This window comes from Dromiciops gliroides, chromosome 2 (genome assembly GCF_019393635.1).
Source record: "Dromiciops gliroides isolate mDroGli1 chromosome 2, mDroGli1.pri, whole genome shotgun sequence".
Taxonomy (NCBI): Eukaryota; Metazoa; Chordata; class Mammalia; order Microbiotheria; family Microbiotheriidae; genus Dromiciops; species Dromiciops gliroides.
In genome coordinates this window covers 513,779,712-513,802,814 of record NC_057862.1, presented here as the reverse complement: position 1 = coordinate 513,802,814, position 23,103 = coordinate 513,779,712, and the positions used below count along the sequence as shown (strand labels likewise).

The following is a 23,103-nucleotide window of genomic DNA, read 5'->3' as shown; positions in this document are numbered from 1 at the left end:
GCACAGACTGCATTTGCCTTTTTATCATCCAGTACTATGCCCAGTACTAGGAAAATAATAAGCACTAATAAATATATTTTGACTGACTGAGACATTAGGCAAATAATTTTACCACTTGGGCCCATTTCTTCTTTGGAATTACATTCACAGACACAAACATTTTAGATTTGTAAAAGGATTATAGGGCAGTTAGGTTGCACAGTAATAAAGCACTGGCCCTGGATTCAGGAGGACCTGAGACATAACAGTTACTAGCTGTGTGACCCTTGGCAAGTCACTTAACACTCATCGCCCTGAAAAAAAAAGGATTATAAAGGTAGTCTAATTCAAATTATGTTCCTCAAGAGAATCCCCATAAACATATACCTAATCAGTAGTTATCCAGCTTTAAAAGAGCTCTAATGAGAAAAACCCACCAACTCTTTAGTCAGCCCTAACCACTTTGGGACAACCCTAATTGCTAAAATGCTTTTCATTGATCCTGGTTCTTCCCTGTGGTGCTAAGCAGAAAAAGTTTAATTCCTCTTCCAGGCCTTGGTCCTTCAAATACTTGAATACAGTTAACATAGCCCTCTAAGTCTTCTCTACATTAAACATCTTCAGTTACTTCAATCAATCTTATGACATGAACCCAGAGGTCCTTCAAGCTCTGTTTTTCGCCTTTGCACACTTTCCAGAAATCGCCTAAAATTCCTAGCACAGCTGATAAGACCCTCCTTATTCTTCAAATCCCTTGACAACTTTGTTACCCCTTCAAGCACTTCTTTTCTTTCCAGGGGAAACCTCTATCCTTAACCCAGAAAGTAGAAATGGCCCATTTATTTTCTCACAAAGTAAGGAAATTGACTTTCTTCCCCTTCATTCAAATTATACCATTTCTTCAAAGCCCAGTTCGAATTAAATAATTCCAGAGGACTTTCCTAAATAATTCTATCCCATGTTGGTCTTTAGTAAGAGACAGAGACAGAGACAGATAGACATACATGCAAAGAAACAGAGACAGTGTTTTTCCTCATGTATTATGCTGATTGAATATTTTCCTGATGAAATTCATTTGTTATTTCATTAATTGACGCCACTTACACTGAAAACTATGTGAGAGAAGAAACCAAGACATTTTTATATATTTTAAATTCAACGATTCACTTAGTATAAGATGTCCTAAAATATAAAATGAAGAAAATTATATAATTCACTACTTTTATCTCAAGGTTGTTATGATGAAGAAATTAGTCAATGAATTAAAAACAATAAATTTTCTGTAAAGAATTATATAAATATGAGGAGAGGATGAATATAATAATTGTTTTGTCTTTACTTATTTGTATTAGTGAATCCTTGTCAAATCTGTTATATGAACAATTACTATATTATTTGTCATGGAATCAATGTTTTTATTATTTTGAATCAGGAGGTCTCTTGTGTTTCCAGCCATCTGGTTTTGAACTTTATTTATTTGTTTAAAAGGAATAATGCATTTGTCATTTTAAGGAAATTATTCCCTTGAAACTTTTTGTTTAAGGTTCAGGACCACAACTGGAATCTCCAGTGAATGTTGCCAGACCTGTTACAGGAGATCCTTGATATCTGGAAAAACAAAAGAAAATTCATAGCATGATAATATAACAAACCAAATAACTGTTGTGCACCAGGGTCTGACAACATATTTAAATGCCCAAAATGTCTATTGGATTGATTGTTCATTAGAAATTGATCAGACTGTTCCAGCTAGAATGCATCCTGATTATATTTCTCTTTGCATACTTTTTTATGTAAAACTACTTCCTAAATCTCATTATTTTGGCCACTTTATTTATATGATTTCTCATTTTGGGGATGCATATTCTTATCAAAAGTGAGCCCGGGCCAAGAATTTGGATTTATGAAGCTATAAAGTTGGATAATTATTTTTTTTTCCTTTTTAAACTGAAACCTATATTATTAAAACAAATCTGAAGGAGAGAGTCATAGTAGTCTTGATGGTTCATTGAAAATCATTAGAATGTTGGTTTTGATCTGCATATTAGATTGCACTTTGTGTATATATAAGTACTCTAAAAAATGCATCCGTTTTTCTAGTTTGATTCAAAGGCTTCCAAAATGATGAAAGTTAACAGAATTCCTTAGACTGTTATATACTATTCTAAGGGAAACTTAAATGGGAAATGTATTTACTGTGTGAAAAAAAAGTACTCTATTCAGTGTTTATAGTTGTTGGTGTACTTTCAGAGAATAGTGTTAGAGCAAGGGTGGGGAACACTGAACTTATATTCAAGAGACCTTGTTCTCCTTCTTACTAGCTATAAACCCTTAAGAACGTCACAATCTTCCTGAGCTAGTAGCTATCTAGCTAGCAGGTTCATAGCACTTGAAGATTTATGAAACACTTTATGAATATTATCTTTTTTAATTCTCACAACCACCTAGTGAGGTAGTTGTTAACATTATCCCCATTTAAGAAATGAGAAGACTGAGGCATAGAGAAATCAAGAGAGTTCATCAGAGTGACACAGCTGAGGCCAATCAAAGACCAGATCTGAATTTGGACCTTCCTGAGTCTAGGCACAGCACTCTATTCACTGTACCCAACAAGCTTCTTCAGTTTCCTAATCTATGAAATGTAGATGACAATAATTATTCTGCCTACCTCACAGGGTTGTTGTAAATTGTGTTCATATTACTTTTATTCCAACTCTATATATTTCTTTCAGTCAACTTTTGACAGGATCTCAAACAAACAATTCCATATTGATCCTCTCTTCCATAAAGGGTATTAATGTGTATATTGCTGTTCCCTAAAAAAAAAAAAAAGAAAAGTTGGGGGATTCTAGTCCTTTTCAAAGTTCAATCTATCTTAACTATCCATTGCTTTTAAGAATTTTCAAATCCTTCAAATCCTTGATTTTCAAAAATCCATCTTGCAAACAGGAAGACAATCTGTATTATTTTTCTTTGTGGATTTTTTTTTAAACTTAAATCAAACATAATTTACAAATAATTAAAGAGGCAAATGATTTTTTAAAAAATCAGTTACTCTTAATACTCATAAGAATTCCGTGTATATTTCTAGAACTTTACAAGTTACAAACTCTTTCCCATATGTTATTTTGTTTGATCATCATGACAGCCTTGTGAGGTAAGTGGGGCAGGCAAAAATTAGGAAATTTGAGTTTTAAAAGGCTTACTCTTTCTTTCTTCCTTTCTCTCTTCCTTTCTCTCTTCCTTTCTTTCTCTTTCTTTCTCTTCCTTCCTTCCTTCCTTCCTTCCTTCCTTCCTTCCTTCCTTCCTTCCTTCCTTCCTTCCTTCCTTCCTTCCTTCCTTCCTTCCTTCCTTCCTTCCTTCCTTCCTTCCTTCCTTCCTTCCTTCCTTCCTTCCTTCCCTTCCCTCCCTCCCTCCCTCCCTCCCTCCCTCCCTCCCTCCCTCCCCCCTCCCTCCCTCTCTCTCTCTCTCTCTCTCTTTCTTTCTTTCTTTCTTTCTTTCTTTCTTGGTGAGGCAATTGGGGTTAAGTGACTTGCCCAGGGTAATATAGCTAGTGTGTCAAGTGTCTGAGGCAGGATTTGAATTCAGGTCCTCCTGAATTCAGGGCTAGTGCTTTATCCAGTACACCACCTAGCTGCCCCTAAGAGGCTATTTCTATTTGGAAATGGACCACATATTTTAGGTCTCATCCATCTTGGAATCTGAAAGAGCTGTTATCATTTTTCTTTTAGAAATGTCACTTTATTTAATCATAGAGTAGATTAATCAATGTGCTAGAATAAATTCTTTCTTATGTGCCACACACTGTGTTAAGTGCTTGTATTCAAAGACAAAAATAAAGGTTCCTGCTCTCAAGGAGCTGATATCCCCTCAGGGGGTTGGGCAAAAGAATGACAGACATATACAAATATGGATAGAAGAAAATACAAAATAAATACAAAATAGAAAGAGGATTTTCTAAAGGTTGATATAATCAGAAAAAGCTTAATGAAGAAGGTAATGCTTGAACTGATTCTTGAAAAATGGAAAGAATACTGTGCAGTGGAAGTGAGTAGTTAATGTAAGCCTGTAGTGTCAAACTCAACTAGAAACAGAGCCATTAAAAAAAAACAAACAACAAACAAACACAAAGATTCATGCAGGCTGCATAATAATTTAGAAAATAACATATTAGCATTCTCTATATTTTATTGCAGTTTTATTTATTTTGTTAAATATTTTCCCAAATAAAATTTAATCCCATTCCATCTGCTAACCACAAGTTTGACTCTTCTGATGTAAGCTGGTTTTGTACACTATAAAAGAGCCTGGACCACTTGGCTTTCTAATGTTCCTGATACTCTCTGTTTCTATGATTTCCACAAGTGACACCCAAAATATCTCTTATTATATCATTTTGCCACGTTTCAAAAAAATATTTTGTTACAGTTTTCCTATGTGCATTTTTAATTGTATTGATAGTTTTTTCTATTATTTTAATTTCTCAATATATTGCTTTCTTCCACCCACAAACCTATCATTTATGAAAGACAATTTTTAAAAAGACAATTAAAAAAAAATTTGTTATAGGGAAGAGAGAAATCCTTGGACTTCTCAGGGGAAGAAGGCATAGTACAGAGGGGTGGTTCTGAGATACCTATCTCCTCAAGCAGGAGACAGGGAGATACTTTTATAAAGGACTGATGGGTGTGATCATCTGATTGTGGAAAGTTCCCTTATTGAGGGAGGACCATCCCCCATTGGTGGTGGCTGGGCTAGTCGGTTGAGGGGTGGCCCTGGATCTCTCAAGCCTTCTACCTCCTCCTCAAGGCACAAAGACTGCAGCCACACCTAATCTTATCTCTTCAGAGGTGGGAGAGACTGGAATGAAGGGTGGTGGTCCTGGAGCTAGCTCTGTCCAGATCTAGTGCCATTTATCTCTTTAGGTATGTCTGTCCTTTGGTTTGGTTTTTCTAGGAGAAGGTTCTTTGATGTACCCCAGAAAACTTCCATAACTGCCCATAGCAAATTCAACAAAACTTATGGGCACTTCGGCCAAGTCTGAGAGTGTATACAGTGTTCTATACCCTTTGTGCCCCACCTTGGCAATGAAGGGAAGTACATTTTTCATAGCTTTTCTTTGAAGCTGTCCTTGATAATTATAATTTATGTATATACACATATATGTGTATGTGTATGTAAATATGTATATGTCTCTGTGTATATATATATATATACACATATATGTGTATTATATATGTGTTACCATGAGTTCCCAGTAACCCTAAGCTTTTTTAACATACATATTAACATCATCATTTAAATTTTTGAAGCCCCTGGATAATGATTAAAATAGTTTGAATAAACAAATATTTATATATTCCATATTAATCAGAAAAATTCCTATCATCGGGAGTCTGCCTTTGGAGAAAACTTGAACTTTTCTTTTTAAGTTATTAATAATAATGTATGGATTTCCTGAAACAACCTACTTTGTATCCTTTCCAATGCATATTGTCAGAGATGAGCTCAGATGAGAGGTCTGAAGTGAACAAAATGTAAAAGAATTGTAATGGTGGGAAATGGGGTACGGGTTGGATTAGGGTTGGGGTTCTTAGGAATTCCTCTTTAAAGAATTACACCCTCTTGCACACAAAACTTAGTTAGAATAAGGTGATAGTTTATTTAGGAGCAAGGGAAGGGAAGGGTGGGGGGAGGGAAACCATGAAAGAAATCCTTGGACTTTTCATGGGGAGATTTGGCATAAAGCACATGGCTCAGAGGTACCAAATCTCCTCGAACAGGAGACTGGAAGGTACTTTTATAGAGAACTGATGGGGGGGGGGGGGACCATCTGCCCGTGAAAAGTTCCTTTAGTGAGAGAGGACCATCCCCCACTGGTGGTAGCTAGAGAAATTGGGTGAGGAGTGGAGGACCATCCCCCACTGGTAGTGACTAAAGGAATTGGGTGAGGGGTGGCTACAGATCCCTCTTCAGAACACAAAGGCCATAGCCACACCCAAATTTATCTCCCCAGGGTAAGGGAGACCAGAATGAAGGATAGGAATCCAAAGCTAGCTCAGTCAGATTTGGTTCAGTTTATCTCTCTAGGCGTTATCTGTTCTCTGGTTTAGTTTCTCAAGGAGAAGATTCCTTTGTGTGCCCCAGAGAACTTCTGGGGTGCTCTGCACCCCATGACAGAATGATGTGGAGAGAAGAGCAATTTATTCCCTAAAGTGGTCCAAGTATGCTTTGACACTTAGCTTTGAATCAAGACTTAACTATTTCATATTTTTTTTAAAGTTTCTCCAATGAAAAGCAAAGCAAGGACTATAATTTGGCGATTTATTACAAGGATTTTTTTTTTAGTACAAGGATTTTCAAAAGCAAATGTTAAAAAATTATAAATTCTAAAATTCATTTTAGATTTTGTTTTAGGGGGCAGCTAGGTGGCATAGTGGATAAAGCACCAGCCCTGGATTCAGGAGAACCTGAGTTCAAATCTGGTCTCAGACACTTAACACTAGCTGTGTGACCCTGGGCAAGTCACTTAATCCTCATTGCCCTGCAAAAAAAGAAAAGAAAAAGAAAAAGATTTTGTTTTATAATCGTAAATAACTGTAGTCTAGTCAGACTTGTGGTGGAAAAAGGAAAGGGGTATCTCATTAGGAATTCAGCAGGTGAAAGCACAAGGATTATAAAATGTGAGAGGGGGAGCAACAGTGAGTGGACAACAAGAGTGATCTTATGCGTCTTGCCATTCTTTTAAGCCAGAGTGCTCATGCCATCTGTGGCTCACCTTGCTGCAGATCAGATGCCTTTCATTCAGGCCAGCATTTACCTTGGGTGAGATGCCAGGGTCAGTGTGCTTTGGAATGAAGTTTCAGTTTCTAATACCACCAGTGAATGATTTTGCCAAAAATACCATTGTGGTATTGTTAACCTGAACCTGAAAATTAATGAAATAATCAATATAGAACAAAATAAGGTCTTTAATGGGGGCAGAGGAGTGGTAGATCAGACTTTTGCAAAGGAAGAATGCTAGGAATACTCAAAGATGGGGAGTGGGGGACAGGGTTTATATGGGGTAACAGAACAAAGGTATCTAAGAGACTGCCCTTGGGTTAGGTAAATTTCTCACAAATAAAAACTACTTATCTACTTAATGTAAATGAACCTTTAAGAAAGGGAACTATGAGACTGCTCTTGAGTTAAATATAGAAGCTACTTAACTCTAAATAGAAACTACTTAATGTAAATGGATCCTTTTACATAATAACCTAAAGTCCAAGAAGCAAGGCTAGGGAATCTTTGGGAGATGGATAGTTTGTTTTGGGGACATCCATAAGTCAATCAAGAGTCTGCAATTGACAAAGATTGGTTAGCCCCAGGCAACTCATTGGCCTGGGAATGGGGAGTAGGTGGGGATCAGCCTGTTCTCAGTAAATTTGTGGTTATCATTATGTATGATTACCACCATGATATATGAACCTAGGTATAGTTATAGGAAGTGAGAACTGATTCCCCACCCAGTCCCCTCTTTCCCAGGCAAGTGAATTGCCTGGGGCTGACTGTCTTTGTCATTTCCAGACTCTTATGAACCTTCCCCCAAGCAATTTATCCCCTCCCAATGTTCCCCACCTTACTCTCTGGACTTTGTTATTATGTAAAAATGGTCCACCTACATTTAGTTTCTATTCAGAGTCAGTAAGGAGTATACTTAGTGGGCTGTCTTGCTTGGTTTTGTTTGCTTGTTTTGTGTGTGTGTGTGTGTATGTGTGTGTGTGTGTATTCCCAATGCTTAGAACACTACTTGGAATATAGCAGGTATTTAATAAGTGTTTATTGATTGATGGATTAATTCTTGACAGGCGTATGTAGGCTATAACTTCCTAATTCTTTCAGCCCAACTACCTAGTTTTATAATTTTTCTTTCACATGTCTATTTTGTTAATGAAAATGCTTTTGATTTTCCTCATGTTTAAGTTAAGTATCTAGAAAGACAAACATTTGAATAATTGATTCTTTTTTTTTTTTCATTTGATCAATTGTCTCTAAATTCTTCACAAAGGCCTCATTTTGGATAATAAAGAATGAGTGCTAACAGACCATGAGTGGGAGGTTTTAAAGGTTGAACCAGGTAGAGGGTAGTTTTTTGTCTGTTTGTTTGTTTTTTTCTGAAGTTCATATTCTCTTCCCTAAAACACACGGGGATTTTAAGGACCAAACTTTAGTGAGTGGCTATGGTGATGGATACTGGCAAACTATTGATCAATTGGATTTCTTGGGTTTTCTTTGTTTGTTTTGTTTTTTTGGTGGGGCAATGAGAGTTAGGTGACTTGCCCAGGGTCACACAGCTAGTAAGTGTCAAGTGTCTGAGGCTGGATTTGAACTCAGGTCCTCCTGAATCCAAGGCCAGTGCTTTATCCACTGAGTCACCTAGCTGCCCCAATTGGGTTTCTTGCAATTGAGAACATTCAGTCCACCAGATTGAAAGATAAGGCTAGATTTGACCCAGATGTATTTCAAAGTATGGCCTCAAAAGAGAATAATAGAATAGATCCAAGGAAAAGAACTACATGTGATCTGGTTATTTGAACCATTAAGTAATGGACTTTAACTATCACAAAATGCATTTCTTCTAAATTTAGGTTAAGTTCATTTCCTGTGATTTCTGATCTAGAAAACAGCTTTTTAATGATGAAATTCAATATTTTGTCACCTCATTTGTCTCAGTATGTGATCAGAATTAATGTATTGATTTTCACAAATACATGGTTGTCTTTTCTATCATGAGTATTTTATTGGTTCAAGATGTGAAAGATGGTTGTCACTCAAACTACTTTTCATAACACATTGTCTCTATGTGTATTACTATAATTGTATACAATAGAATTTTGGTTTTATTTATAATCATATTTTTCTCAAGATAAAATAAAGCTAGATTAGTTGCATTTAAGCAAAACCAAATTTGTAGCATATGAAATTTTGCTACATAAAAGAGGAAAAGAATCTTTATAAAATAAAAACTGAAAGGTCAATAGCTAGTATTGAAATTTAAGTCAATAAATTATTAGGAGGACCATCTGAATTTATAGATTAAAGTAGCTGTTGAGACATAATTCCAAGTATAGCTAGCATTTTGTATTATGCCTAAGAGATGTAAACATATATTTCTTGTAATCAAAATGAAACATAATTTGATAATTTATTTTGTTTTATTTAGACTGCCATCCTAATAAGCCTGTTTGATCCATTCTAGGGCAGAAAACTTATCATTTGCTACTCTTATGGTTTGAAGTGTCAAAATCTGTTCTCATAGGAACATTTCTATGTACTTCCCTAATTTTAAGAATGCCATTTTAATATTAAAATGTATAATGGAAAAAACATGGAATTATCTACAATTTACCATTGTAAATCCAACTTTCAGCTATGTCCTCAGTGATGCCAAAAATAAAGAATTCAATTAATAATAGAAAATAATTTTAAAATATACAGTGAATGTGTATCATTTAAACTGTATCTCTCTTGAACTAAAATTATGTTCTCTCTGAAGTAGGTAGCTTATATGTGGTCACAAAGGAATTAAAGCACTCTTTCTCCCTGCTCTCTAAAAAAGGAGAAAAACTGAGCATCTAATTTCTTCTTATGTAATTAAAGTAACAATTATCTATGGCCTTAGACCTTAACCTAGGTTGTAAGCTTCTTGAATGTAAAGAGGCAATATTTCATTTTTATATTATATCTTTCCAAATGCAGTACTCACATATACTAGTGGTTTTGTTTTAATTTGTTGTTTACTTGATCCATGACTTGTTTAAATATTGGCATTAAAAAGATGAGACATTATTTTTGGAGCCATTAAAAGAACTCTTTCCTACCCAAAGCAAACCAGGTTACTGTCTACCTTCTATTTAATTCTGAGCCCAATACAGTGTCCACTCACAGTTCTTTTCTAAAATAAATGTGTTGATAGATGATCTCTATAGATAGTCCATTTAATTTTAAGTCTTAATCTGTGAAGTAGACATTATTCGTCTATATTTGGTTTAACTTCACAAGGAAAAATAAGAAGATGGAATATATTATGGCATGTGTGTATTCTCTTTTGCCTGAGGGGCAGAATGTCTCACACAAATTATATTCACAGACACATTGGAGTATGTCAGATGGACCAATTGTCTTATGAAAAATCGAGGCTTTTTAGGTTGCTTCTGAACATATGATGCCTAGAGTCGATATGTTCCTTGAGAGAGGTCCTTTACATAAAAGAAGTGTGTTTGTTTAATTTTCCCCCATCAAAATACCTAATAATGGTAAGCTTTTAAATAGTGTGCATTTCTTTTTTGAAATTTTATTGTGTTCTGTTATTTTCCCATGTTCTTTTTATCTTCTATTTTAATACTTTGTAGAATAATGTTTGAGAGAAGTAGTTATTTTGAGTTGGAAATGTTTTCATTGGACACTTATAGGATGTTTTCTTACAAGAATTTCAGCACTTTAACATGTAGGTTACAACATGAAAATTTTTCTCTATACACAGAAGTAAAATAACTTGCACTGATGCCATGCTTTAAGGTTTGCAAAGCGCTTTCCATAGGTTTATAGCCCTTGAGTAGTGCAACCCCTTAGCATATAGAAGATGAAACTGAGACCCAGAACAAAGATGTGACTTGCCCAAAATCACACAGAGAACTAGAGTAGTATGTGTTCAAACTCAGGTGCTATGACAGTATGTTCAGAACTTTCTACTTCACCATATTGCTTTCCTTTCTTTATCTATTTTGATTGTCCCAACAAGCTTCAGAAGTAAAATTGTACTAGTATTATTGTCATGAAATTTTAAAGTCTGATGAAGGAAAAGAAACAGCAGTCTCCAAGCCGTAGAAAATAGGTTTCTTGAGAGAGGGTACCTGTCTCACAATAAAGCGGGTCTCAGGTCTAGGACCCAAAGATCCTAAGCCTCAGACTTCAGAGGTTTTTATACCCATACAAGGCTTAAGGGCATTGATAGCATATGATTTATAGACAAACTCCTCCCACAATGGAATACATCCCAAGTTTAACATCAGAACTTGCTAAACCCTTGGATTTCTTTTTTCACTTAAACAAATACCTCCTTAGAGGCTAACCTTTGCCAAGTTGGTTTGCTGACCTCTTAGTTGCTGACCACTGAGGTGGAATCAGATGATTGCTAGAGGAATAGATGAGGAATAGATGGATGTCAGTTAGGTGGTTTCTAGACTTAATGGTCATATAGCATTGGAATTTGCTCTACTAGTATCTGTCTTACTTCCTTCATTATTATTTACTTAAACTAGCTAAAGAAGGCATAGACATGTGAAATCAGTTTTGTAATCTTTAAACTGATTATTTCCATAGTTAAATCACTTATATCGACTTATATCTAAGGGGTCAGAAAATCTCATTCACATTATCCCCATTTCATAAATGAGAAAGGTGAGGCTTAGAGAGCATAAGTGACTCTAACAGGAAGTTGTTCTTGTTCAGTCATTTTTCAGTCATGGCTGACTCTCTGTGAACACATTTAGAGTTTTCTTGGCAAAGATAATGGAGTGGTTTGCCATTTCCTTTTTCAGCTCATTTTACAGCTGAGGAAACTGAGGCAAACAAGGTTAAATGACTTTCCCAGGGTTACACAATCAGGAAGTACCTAAGACTGGATTTGAAAATGTCTTCCTAACTCCAGTACCAGCACTCTATCCACTCTACCACCTAGCTATTTCCAGGATCATGTTACTAATAAATGTTTGAGATGGGATTTAAAACCAGGATTCTTCTGGCTTTAAGTACAATTTTGTTATTGATTTCCTCTAAATGAAAGAAACAAGAGTCACTGGCCCCTTAAGCCATAGCATATAAACATATTTTGCCTTTGCAAGACAGAGACTTAACTTTGTGTATCTGACAAAATCCCAAGATAATTATACAGTTAATATTCCATTCAGTGCTTAGCATCACATCACTACTTGATTCCCTTCTCTTTAAGAAGATAGTAGTGGGGGCAGCTAGGTGGCACAGTGGATAGAGCACTGGCCCTGGATTCAGGAGGGCCTGAGTTCAAGTCCGATCTCAGACACTTAACACTTACTAGCTGTGTGACCCTAGGCAAGTCACTTAAACCCAATTGCCTCACTTTAAAAAAATAAAAGAAGATAGTAGCGGCTTTTTAAGGGGTTACAAAGAAAAGAGACCTATACTATTTTCATGAAATATTATAGAATATGCATATAATAATTATAGTGAAATTTGTTTTGCATGACTCTACATACTTATATCAAGTTTTGTTTTGCTTGTCTTCTTAGTAGGTAAAAGAGGGAGAAGAGTGAAGGAATGAATTTGAAATTGAAAATAAAATAAAATTGAACATTTTTTAAATAATTATTTTTCCCCAAGTCTGTCTTGTGGGACAAGGGTAACAATTATGACCCCAGAATAGTTTGTTTCAGTAATTTTTAAAAAATAAAATCAACCTAATTTACATATTGTTTACTCATAAGATAAAGGAGAGGTGTGGTATCATAAAGAATGTTGAACTTGGAGTCAAGAGATTAGAAAATTTAGACTACCTTGTAACTTCTCTCTGATTCTCAATATCATTATAAACAAAATTATAATAATAATGCATGTGATGTTTGACTCACAGAAATATAGCATGATAATTTCTTTGTAAAATCTTGATGTTAAAGATTTGAGCTGTTTTTGTTGTAGTAATTGTAATAGTAAAAGTATTAAGGCTTCTAGATCTTTTAGCATATCAGTCCTCAAGTAATAATAATATATGACTATGAAAAAAACCTGAACAATTAATCAACATGTTTAATGATAATTAAAATATTTTTAAGGAAGAGGTTTTTAACTTATGGCCCATAAACTTTTTTATCCAATATTTTGATGGTTTTTCATTATATTTGGTTTTCTTTGTAATCCTAAGTATTAAATTTTTTGTATTTTATATACAGACAAAGGATATTGATAGAAACCTACACTATGACATAGGAAAATAGTTCTTGTTTAAAAAAAATTGATAGGGAACATTCTGTATCAATATGGTATGAGAATACATCCATATTCATAAAATAGCATCCAGGAGAATCCAAACTCCTTGAGAGCTGGGACTTTTTATTTTGTCTTTATTTTTTTATCATATAATATAGCACATGGAATAAAATAGGAGTATGATGAAGATTTGGTGGGTGAATAAAAGAATGAATAAAAATAACAAATTAATGACTCACGTTTATCTAGAGTCTTAAAGTATAAAAAGTACTTTCTGTACATCAAACCTGTGATATAAATAATAAAAGAATTCCAGTCTCATTTAGATGAAGAAACTAAGAGTTTAATATAGATTTTTTCCCCAAGGCCAAAAGTGGAGTAAATTTGTTAGTTTGGATTAAAGGCCTGGTCTCCCAAATTCAAGTTTAGCTCATTTTCCACTGTGTCACTTTGCTTCCCATCAGATGTAGAGTGATATAATTTCCTCATTTCCTTCTTTCTTCTAATTTGCTATTGGTTTTTATTTTGCTCTAACATGTTGGTGGTTTAAATTTTAAAAGATGGTTGTTTTAGAAATTATTTTTCACATACAGAGCTAGGTGATGTAGTAGAGTGCTATATTTCACATCAGCCAAACCTGAGGAATTCCCCCTTAGATATTTAGTAGTTATGTGACCTTTGGCAAGTTACTTAACATCCTTCAGTCTCAGTTTCATCATCTATATAATAGGGATAATAATACCTCCCTTTGTTGTGAAGGCTGGTATGAGGTTCAAATGTGATAATAAATGTAAAACACTGTAGGGGCCAAATTTTAATTGGGGAGTGTTAGTTAGGTGGCTTGCCTCAATATTGGAGCAAGGAAAGAGATTAACAGCCTCTTTCAAAAACAGAACAGGGTTTATTAACAACAACTAACTTAAAAACACAAGCAAGATTAGTAGAATTAAGGGAAAGGAAAAAAAAAATTGGGGAAGGGAAACAATACAGCCTGAATCACACACAGCACCACCCAGGACTCAGCAGAACACACGGCTGCATCCTGTCTTTTTCCAGCTCCACGCCAGAATGGCCAATCTCCTCCCTTTTCCTTCCCAGCAAACCCGGGCTCCCAGGGAACAGGGCGGACAGACACACAGCCCCAAGCTAATTGGCTGGCAGCCCTGATTGACAGAATTAACAAGCCACTCTACAACTGCCAGTACCCTTGCCCTCACCCAGCTTCCAGTCATGGTGGGGCTGCCCTCATTATAATTTGGCCAGACGCATGCAGGTATGTGGGTGCGTGCCATAGCAAGGTCAGGGTGCATGCCAGAGTGAGATCAAGGAGCATGGGGTTTCTAATTTTAGGCAAAGATGGGGTCATAGAAACCTCAAATCACAATTAATTCTTTACATTACCTTGCAAACCTTTAAGTGCTAAATATATGCTATTATAAAATCCTAGGTATTATAGGCAACCAATAGTTTTCTTTTTGACATAAAATTGATTTCATGTACTCATTTTTTGTTTTTGTGGGGCAATGAGGGTTAAATGACTTGCCCAGGATCATACAGCTAGTAAGTGTCAAGTGTCTGAGGTCAGATTTTAACTCAGGTACTCCTGAATTCAGGGCAGGTGCTTTATCCACTGTGCTATTTAGCTGCCCCCCATTTCATGTACTTATGATAGATTCTATTTGATGTTCACCTTGTTTAGCATCTCTCTCCTCTCCTCTTAAAGATAATACTCAGTGTGTGTGTGTGTGTGTGTGTGTGTGTGTGTGTGTGTAAGTAAAGCTACTGTATAGACTGCAAGTCTTTGTTCAGTCCTATTTTCTGCTTCAGAACCAGGTTTTCAAATGTATCTGACCATCTTCTCCTATTCTCAACTCTGCCTTGAAATAACATATATATTATATATATACATATATATATACATATATATACATATATATACACACACATATATATATGTATGATTTAATTTGTAAAGCTTTATCATTTTATTCATAGAATATATCTGGTCTCAGGTTTCTAGTCTTACTCTCTATAGTAGGTATTGTTGCATAAGATGCAATTATCTTCCAGAGAGTCTCTTTTAGTAAATGTTTTCCTTTAGTAGTGTAATATGAGATGAGCAAATGTCCTGTGAAGCAATATTTGATGCTGCCTTAAAACATATGATTAAACCAACTCTTCAAATTTCTTTATTTTTATCTTCAAGGAGAATCTGTGAGACTTCCTTGATTTACCTACACCTTACTTTTGTCTTTTGATTTTGATTGATAGATTCACTTCTTTCAGTTGTGTGTCTGCCTGGTGGTCATTGGACAAGGATCACACATTTAGAATATTAATACAACTTTAAGTGTAAAAATAATCTCAAAAGTGTTTTTGTCCTTTTTTTTTTAACTACTATGCTACTGTCATGATGGGTAGAAGGGGTGCCACATAGGCCAGAAGGTCATTTTATATTTGTCTTTGTTTCATGTCTTGCCACAGACAGATTCACCACTAAGTGGGCAGCCTAATGGTCATAAACTTCTTGATACTTAACTGAGTCTGTCATCTAAAAGCAAGCATAATGCGTTACTAAGACTATTCCTAAAGTTTTGCAGCATGATAGAACTTATACTGTATTGACAATTCTTAGAAACCCAGAGTCATCTCCATATCACAATGAAGCTATAGAGTAGGAAGTTGTGGAGGAAGCACAATACTCTAAGCTGGATGGCTTAAAGTATGCAATACGAGTATCAGTTATTATATTGTGTTGGAATGCAGTGATGATCTGGAACCTATTGAAACATGTAGGTTAGCTTGTCCCATTACTTATTGGTCCAAGATTTCTGTACTTTGCAGATATCTGTTCTTTAGATTTTTTTCCTCTTTTCTTCCATAATATTATGCCATAACTCATCATATCTCACCCCATCAATGCACTATACTTATCAAACTTATGAGGATCTTAAAATGTTCTATTTATCTGATATGAGATATAAAACTAGATTGCTAACCTTGATGTGATTATGTGTTAAAAAAAAGTTAATAAAGTTTGGAATGAGGACCTTTGAATGTATTTCCTTTGGAATAAATTTGTGAGCTTTGTGCTAATTATTTCAGTTCCTGAGAGTACTTCTTTGCTTATTTTTAAGTTCCTGAGTATTTCAGAGGATTGACATTATTAAAGGTTTTGGGGGGCAGCTAGGTGGAGTCAGGAGGACCTGAGGTCAAATCCGGCCTCAGGCCCTTAACACTTACTAGCTGTGTGACCCTAGGCAAGTCACTTAACCCCAACTGCCCCCCCCCCCTCTCTCTCTCTCTCACACACACACACACACACACACATACAACATTGAAGACATTATTAAAAGTTTTATTTTTAGAAAAGTGAGAGGATTACTAAAATGCTTAAAAGACATGAAGAGGCACAACTTTAAGCAATGTGATATGGTTGTAGATAGTCAAGAAACACTAGAAAATTGTTTAATATAGCAGACAGCAGAGAGGATAATTTTCCAGGCAATGGCCCTGAAGACAAGGACAGGATTCAGAAATAGAGGTTTCAGTTAAAAATTAAAGGACAAGAGGCCAAAGCCAATTGTGGGGGTCGTGACTCATCAGGGATCCGGGAATCAGGATGAGTGGCCTGGGGAGGCTCTTTGGCAGGGCAGGAAAGAAGGAGAAGGACCGAAACCCAGAAGAGGCAATTCAGAAATTGCAGGAGACAGAGAAGATACTGATCAAGAAGCAGGAGTTTCTAGAGCAAAAGATCCAGCAGGAACTTCAGAAGGCCAAGCAGCATGGGACCAAGAACAAAAAAGCTGCCATGCAGGCACTGAGCAGAAATATGAGGCTGGAACAACAGCTGGCACAGACAGATGGGACTCTATCTACCCTGGAATTCCAGCGTGAAGCCATTGAGAATGCTACCACCAATACTGAAGTGCTTCAAACCATGGGGCTGGCTTCTCGTGCCATGAGCGAGGCTCACTAGGACATGGACATCAACCAGGTGGATGAACTGATGTCTAAAATCACAGAGCAGCAGGAAATGGCCCAGCAAATCTCAGATGCCATTTCTCGGCCTGTGGCCTTTGGGGTTGATGTGGATGAGGATGAGCTGCTAGAGGAATTAGAGGAACTCGAGCAGGAGACATTGAACCAAGAGTTGCTGAATATGGGAGAGTATGAAGAGGAAGCACTGGCCAAGTTGCCTGATATCCCTTCTACTCGTTTACCCCTCAGTCCAGCTTCCGAGGCTGATGAGGAAAAGGAACTGAAACAATTGGTTGAGTGGGTATTTTGAAGAATGCCTTGATGTTCTTGAAACACCATCCAATTCTCTTTCTTTTTCCCCAAGTGCCAATGTACTGAGCTGAAGGGTTTAAACCTCATGAGGCCCTGGTGAGGGATTTGATGCCTCACCTGGCATACCACTGGAGTAGGGTGTGTTTTTTGTTTTGTTTTGGAGGGGGGCGGTTTGGAAGGTAGGAGGAAGGAAAAAAGACCCTGGACTGTTTTTCTCATTGGAAGCTGTTACAAAGGCCCTTGCTCTCAATAAAACCGGGCAGATGGGGAAAAAAAAAATCAAAGGACAATCTTCACATATACACAGTTCTACTATTCATTCATTTATCTGTCTAGTCATAGCTATGCTCTTGGGTTGTCCCCTAGATAACCTCTCTCTCTCTCTCAACATATATGCATACATATATAATGTGTGCATATACATATATTTGTATATACACATGAATATACACATATATACACAGAGACATACAAATATGTATATACAAGCATATAAACACTATGTGTATGTATTTGTATATATAGTGTGCATGTACACATACATGTATACACATTTATGTATATACATTGTTGAATATTAAAATACAGCTTTTGTATCTGCCTGTTTGTAGGAGACAAACAGAATCAATAAACAGATCAGAGAAATTATAATATCTTACAATATTTCCTACAATTTGTTTCTATACCTGCCCTCCTAAAAATTATAATAACAGATCAGAGATCATGGTTAAGAACCAGATAAGAGAATTTAATATCTCCTATGAGACAAACCAGATCAGAAACAGAAAAAAAAATATCAATTTAATATTTTGTCCCAAGAAGAAATATATAACACATGATCATGTGGAGTCTCCCCTCCTAAGAAGAAAGCCTGAGGACTCCCTCTTTCTGAGGGTATATAAGTTTTTCTTTGCTCACTGGTTACAGGGTGATGTCAGTTTTATTAGTATGATACAAATTGACCTAAAGCAAATACTATAACAAGCAGCTTAAAGACTTAGCAAACCAAGGACAAGGATGTCTAGATATTTGCTCTATTTACTCTTTGGGGGAAAGAAGATAGTGAATGGGACTCATTAGCTGAAGTTTAGTCAAAAGGGGCATTTTGATTTGTTTACTCTCTTGGGGAGAGAAGATAGTAAATAGGAACTTATCTGCTAGCTATTTGGGATATATCTATATATAGATATATAGATATCTCATAAAATCTATTTGATACCTCCATCAAATCCAGGTGAATCATATATTCATATTAATAACATGCATATGTATACACACACATATACTTACGGGAGGGTGGGGGGGAATACCTTTAATCATTTTGAAGTGTTTCAAATGCTCAGACATTCTCTATCTGGGCAATTATAAGGACCAGTCATGGAGTAATTCAATTTTATAATTCATTTCTATTTGCAGCAGCCCTTCACTCATTCTATCTGTGCATGTGCATATATATGAGAATGAATGACAAAGTGGATAGACTTCTGGATTTGTAGTAAAAAACAAAAAACATATGGGTTCTAATCTTTCATGTAACGATTAGCAGTGTGATTTTGGACATATCATTTCAGCTTTTATATTGATCAGTCAATTCCATAGGTTTTATTTTCTAAGTTATAGATTACTTGCTGTTTGCAATCGTATAGAGATTTTCATATATTTGTGAAAATACTACACAGTTATATCAGCTCTGAGTTTCTACCTCATGCTCAAAACCCATCTCCTTCCTTGAGCTCAGCTAACCTGATGGAGATGTTTGTCCTTCTTTCTGGAAGAGGACCATGACATAAGGGAGGTGATATCATGGCTTGCAGTGAATTGGAATTAAGTGCAGCACGATTGTATAGTCACCAGTCTTACTTTCTCCTCCAGTCATCTGCATCCAGTGGCAAGATCTAGATCAGAACTAGAAATGGCCTGGGATGTAATGAGAGACATTGGCTTTTTTAAGCTAAGGTCTTGCACTCCTCTCAGTTTGCCTGAGGCAATGTTCAGTCAGTGATTAAGGCTAGGTAAATAAAGAGGCAAAGAATTCACCTTTTTGAATAAACAAACAAATAACCAAAGAGATAGATAAGTGATATCTTTTTGTTTTGTTTTGTGGGGTGGGGGGCACTCAGGATTCTTGGCCAAAATAGAAACAATTATTTATTTATCAAGCAGGTATGAATCTACTGCTTATCTGGGTCCTTCACATTTCCCAGGCAGTACAGAAGCTCCTTCAAATTCAGCAGTTATATAGGAAGTGCATTGGATGGTCCCTTTTTTTGAGAATGGAAAGGGGAACAACATTTTCCATAGGAGATTTATTTTTTTTCCATACTTCTGTTAAGGCTAGTTTTGCCATGAAGATGGGGAAATTCAGGGGTGGGATGGGATGGGGGGGATAGATTTGGAATTCACAGAGTGCACTCAGGACCCTGGTACACTAAAGCAAAGATAATTGCTTATACAATAGTTGCTATTCTTTTTTTTTTTTTTTTTTTTTGGTGAGGCAATTGGGGTTAAATGACTTGCCCAGGATCACACAGCTAGTAAGTGTTAAGTGTCTGAGGCTGAATTTGAACTCAGATCCTCCTAACTCCAGGGCCGGTGCTCTATCCACTACGCCACCTAGCTGCCCCAATAGGTGCTATTCTTGATTCTATGTCTTAAAACAGGGATTTATAACCTCTTCTTAAAGGGTATAATGAATGAATCTAACAATTCGAATTAAGTAGAAACCTATCACTGTCATTTCTTCCCTAGAGTCACTCTCAACAACTTACTATTATTCTCCTTGAAAAATCCAGTTCAACAGAGTGCAGAACGGCAAACAGGATAAAACTGGCCACATTGCTGAGTACAATATGACCACTTAGTAGGTTTTCAATAAGAACTACTATTTAATTTATTAATTCATGTTAATATCTTTGAATCTTGCTCTGGTTTATTAAAGGTTTTGCTTTATTTTGTAGAATGTGAAAATGAGTTCTGCTTTATTGAGTATAGTATGTTTTATAAATACTATAACGTCAACATAGGGCTCTAAGCACACATGGAGTGTGAATGTTTCCTTCTTAATGATATATTAATAGTCTGATCTTTAAAAGGAAAAAAAAAGTTGTAATATAAATCTAAATGAGATGGCCTTTTGGCAGATAGTAAGATCCAAAGTTCCTAGACTAAGACAAATTCATTAAAGGAGAAAAAGGCCCTGGGGAAAACTTGTTAATGAGATCATAAGATGTTCTCTCCCTGGAGGGAAAGAAAAGATAGGAGCTTTCCCTTTTAATTTAATTAAAAAATGAAAACTTTGATTAAGCTAAATCCATCCCATAATATTTTAAGAAGTGTAATCCTTACTAGGTGCATGAATTACTGCTGTACATAAAAGAATTAAATGAGATAAAAATCAAATAATAACAAATGAGTACTTAAAAGTAAGAAGTGATATAGCTTCCTAAACTGTTTTGGGTGTGGTAAAAAGGAGGCTATCTCTGCTTCTTGCATACTTAATAGTTCAGTCAATGTAAGATTTAGACTGGAGAAAAATTCTAATGTAGAATGAATTAGTGATTAACACCAAAAAAATTTCAAATCAGTTTAATAATGTGAAAATTTATTGAATGTATATAGCCTTAACATCGAATATTTTCTCGCTTTCAATTTGGTAGCAACAAAGCAAACCCTTTCTTAACTCTGCCATCGAGAACAAAAAAGCAGTTTACATAAATCTGCATTGTGACAAAATTTTTAGTTGCTCTAGCATGTTTATAATGCAAATATCCCTTTGGATATTTGGCAGCATAAATTTTATTTCACAGCTGTTTGGGAAAGCATCATATTTCCTCAATAACTGAAGTTTTACTCAACTCTAAAGTTATAAAGTGATGTATCAGTGATCTAGCCTATTAGGGACAAGGAACTGTGTCTTGAGGAAAAGAAATATATTTTATACTCTGGTAAACCTTATGTGTGGAGGAGACAGAAATTAAGTTTCAAAGAATGGGGGGGAGGTTGCATACACTATTAAAATATCATTAACTTTAAAATATCAAAATGCAAATATCCTTAGAAAGTGGCTTTTTCCACTGCCATTTTGTAGATACAATACAAATCAATAATTTGTTTCTTTTCATTAGGAGTTAATTGGCAACTTTTTTCTAAGGAAGGAAATTCACTACATTAAAATGCTATCTCCACTGTTTCTTTTCCATCTACATAATCCTTGCCCCCAAGGCTATCTTCCACTGAATAGTATCATGTTCCAGTGGCCACAAATTATCAAATTCCAAAGGATTAAGTCCAAGTTAAAAACCAAAGAACACTAAGAATTGGATTGAAAAGCAGAATTTGCAACACAAAAGTTTAGTTGAGAACAAAATGCTTTAAAGGAGTTTTAGAGAATTAGACTTGTTCTCTGAAATACTTACAGAGATTGTGAATGCCAACAATGAGTTCATGCATAATTCATTAGAAAATCTTGGCTGTTTGAGCTAAATCACTTTGGGGGTTAAAAAAAGGGAAAACCCCTTTATGAGTTCCTAGCCTTAAAATCTTGAGATAATCGCCTAAAAAAGAAAGAGCCTTGGAGTTCATCATTCATTAAGTTTATTGAACACCCCCATCTTATCATTAATAATAAAAGTAAATGCAAGTGAGATATGCAACCTCTGCAAGCATCAATATCCTCAACTTTAAATGTATTTTGGTCTGTTCAATGGTGATAATAATAACTTTTCTACTTACCTTACAAGGAAGTATTGCAAATCAAATGAGAATAAGTTAAGTGAAGGTCATAGCAAATTTAAAGAACCATTCCAAGAATTAAATGAAAGTTGTCCACCAGATATAATGTGCCATCATGACCTATACTATAACTGGCTACATTCAGGTTATCAAGGCTAACACTTTAGATATTGTTTTGAAATAAATACAAAATAAAAAAAATAATTAAAACAACTAAACATAAATATTAAGCTTGTAAAAAATGCAATTAAATAAATAAAGAAATGTGATGTTTATCACTGAAATTTACTGCTTACTTAATCTCTTGTATTTTTGTACAGATTTGGGGATATATATATATACACATATATAAATATGTTTTGTCTTGTGGGATCTTGTCTGGTCTTGTCTGGTCTGTTCTTCTCTTGTCTGTCTGTCTGTCTATCACTATATCTCTATATTATGTTATTCTTATATTGGAACCAAGTTGGTGTCACCCATAGTTTGTTAGACCTAAATTCTGAAATAGCTGAGTTCAAATTCTCCCTCAGGAAATTACTAGCTCAGTTTCTGCATTTATAAAATGACCATAATAATAGCTTGTACCTCTGAGGGTTATTGTGAAGCTAAAATGGGATAACAAGTAAAATGCTGTAAAAACCTTAAAATGTTACATGAATGCTAACTTTTGTTTTCATTATTTATTGTTGTTTTTAGTTCTTGCTTTTAAATTTTTCTGAGTATTCAGTGTTGATCATAGATAGGATTTTATTTGAACTTTAGTCTTTGAGAGAGAAAATCTAACAAGTTACAATTTAAGGGCACTGCCACTGCTCTCTTAGAATACAAATTAGGAATTAGGCTACTTTTAAAATTATTATTATTCCAATGTTCCTATACCTCATGACAAAAGGGAAGAAAAATTCCAGTCCATGATGATTCTACTTCCCAAAGCAAACAAATAACAAAATAAAAACAGCCAGATGATAATTTTCTAATACATGGTGTTATTGTCAGATCTTTCCAAATTTCCTTCCTACCCAAGAACCTTACATCTTAAAAATGGATAAATTTACTCATTAAACAGCCTTTTACCTCTGCTTTTTGAATGTCAAAGAA

General features: G+C 35.4%; 1 protein-coding gene and 1 pseudogene across 1 annotated transcript in view; both read left to right on the top strand.

Moving 5' to 3' along the window:
* CSMD1 (CUB and Sushi multiple domains 1) overlaps window positions 1–23,103 on the top strand; it is a 2,580,735-nt gene that overhangs the window by 728,997 nt on the left and 1,828,635 nt on the right.
* Window positions 16,601–17,284, top strand: LOC122741877 (annotated as a pseudogene).